The 2,459-nt window shown below is 42.4% G+C and overlaps 1 pseudogene; it reads right to left on the reverse strand.

The window, feature by feature from the left end:
• Positions 1–1,932: 1,932 nt before the first annotated feature.
• On the reverse strand, positions 1,933–2,091 carry LOC142453891 (U2 spliceosomal RNA; annotated as a pseudogene).
• Positions 2,092–2,459: the final 368 nt, after the last annotated feature.

Consider the following 2,459-nt stretch of genomic DNA (forward strand, 5'->3'; position numbering starts at 1 on the left):
TTTTTCTACATGCATATATCCAATTTTTCTAGCACCAGTTATTGAAGATGGCATCTGCTTACCATTTAATATTTTTGGGTATACCCTCCTTGGTGTAGAGCTTTGTAGCTGGCCGGGGAATTACTATAGATAGAGATCGCCTTGGAGATTGGATGGATGTTACTGCAGTAGCATGGAGCCCCACCAGTGGTTGTCAGCCATTTCCCCTAGTCACTTGTAGGGCCTCAGGGTTAGTCTGGGGATGCCCCACTCTTTCCAGGGGAGAACCCCCTGCTGCTTGGTGTATGGAAGAGGAACTGCATGATTTCACCAGCTTCTTGCAAAGCCAATAAATGCAGCTGGGAGCTCCCCCAGTTGGGCCTCAGAGTTGCAGTGGGGAGTGGCCTGGCAGCTGCTAAAAAAGAGAGAAAGAAGAAGACACAGATTGGAACAACAATGCCAAGCAATCTGACACCCACTAACACACACACAACTAAATGCATAGAGTAAGCAAAAGTGAAAACAGTTTGTTTTTTTTTAAAAGGAGAACTGAATTTGGTGAGGCTGTGGTAGGAAAGAGAAAAGAGCTAGGGAAAGAGGAGAAAAGAAAAAAAGTGAAAGAAGAACACAAAGAAAGAAAGAAAAAGAAGAAAAAAAAGAAAGAGAAGGTGAGAGAATTAAGAAAATAGATAAAGGGAGCGCTGACCCTGTGCTGTGTTCTGTGTAACACTGAGTCATGCCGTGTGCAGCACTGTGCTAGGGGTCAGGCTGCCCACTGGGTGGGCAGAATTGCCTTTGGTAGAGAGTAGGGGTCTCTGAACCAGCAGTGGCATGTGAAAGGAAAGAGAGGGATAAGAGAGAATCATACAAGCAGAGAGAGAAACGGAGAGAACAAAGAAAGAGAGGGGGAAAAGAAAAGGAGAAAAAGAAAGAAGGAGAAATAAACTCAACTGTGTTCACTAAGATTAGCTGTGAAGATAAAGAGGGAAGAGAGAGAGAAGAAGGAAATGAAGAATAAAGGGAGAGCTGATCCCTGTTTTCTGCATGTGGGGCCAGGAGGGTTTAGACCGTGCCCCACAATGGCAGGTTGGCTTGCCCTTTTAATGCTGGGAGCCAGGGGTGCTGGCCAGAATTGCCCTAGTTGAGGAGATCGCCTTAGAGGTCCCACTGAGATTTTCTCAGCAGCACAGCATGGTGTAGATGGCTGTCACCGCTGCCTTGTGTGGTGTACAGCACTCCCACCAAGGGCAGGCTGGAGATTCCCCCTGCTATTTGGGTTGATTTGCCCTAAGTGGATGGTAGTGACCTGGAAGACAGTAGTGGCGTATTAGATGAAAGAGTGGGTGATAAGTGGAGAAAGAGGGAAAATGAAGAAAGAGAGGGGAATAAACAAACACAAACCTGAGCTTGTTGAGACTGACTGCAGTGGAAAAGATAGAAGGGCAATAGAATAAAGAAAGAAGAAATACAGTGGTAAGTAAGCAGATACCCGAGACTTGATCACCGGTCCGTGAGGCTGGAGGAATTCCAACTCTTCGTCAAGATAGTGGGGAGGTGTACCCGTTTGATATAGGGTTCCACATATGCTGTGTGGGATTACTTTCAAAGGCAAGATTGCACCCGTGACCGGGCGTCAGTTCCCACCATGGTACTGTGCTGGAGTTCAGGCAATGCAACTTTTATAGCTAACAATTTCCTTCAGAATATAATCCCCACTTAGGGAGCACCAATAATTATATGCGGTGGCAGGATGACTCAGTTTACTGGACAAGTTATTTGAGAGTTTGTAGGGTTTATCCTACCCATCAAAGACTCCATTGCTCCTATTTTCAGGCTTTGGGGCTACTAGAAATAAATAATTAAAACCAAATTAGTAAAACATATTGAGGTTTTTTTTTTCATTTTGTTTTGTTTTTCTTTTCTAGACTGAGGTCTTTCTCTTCATCCTTTTAAAATTGTTTAGTTGTTTTAGAGATATATGTGATCCCCATATGAAATTATTGCTAGAAGCCTTATGATTCTTCCTATCTATCTATTTAAAAATTTTAAATCATTTTATTGGGGGCTCGTACAATTCTTCACTTGATCTTAGCCAAAAGGCCGAGAAGCGATTGCTCATACAATTCTTATCACAATCCATACACACATCTATTGTATCAAGCACATTTGTACATTTGTTGCCATCATCTTTCTCAAAACATTTGCTTTCTACTTGAGCCCTTAATGTCACCACCACCCTCATTTTCCTCTCCTTCCCTACTCCCCCTTCTTCATGAACCCTTGATAATTTATAAATTATTATATATAATTCTTCAGAAATTATCGAAATATTGTCAATCTTTGATTCCAGATTCTATGAGTATTTTTCACAAGTAAAATAAAGTTTTGACAGCCCAACTGCAGAAACGCAACAATTACTTGGTCTCAAACCAGGTGATTATGCACACTGAAAGTGATACAAATTAAAAGATCTCTTGGGG

The sequence above is a fragment of the Tenrec ecaudatus genome, chromosome 7 (genome assembly GCF_050624435.1).
Source record: "Tenrec ecaudatus isolate mTenEca1 chromosome 7, mTenEca1.hap1, whole genome shotgun sequence".
In the NCBI taxonomy this organism is placed as follows: Eukaryota; Metazoa; Chordata; class Mammalia; order Afrosoricida; family Tenrecidae; genus Tenrec; species Tenrec ecaudatus.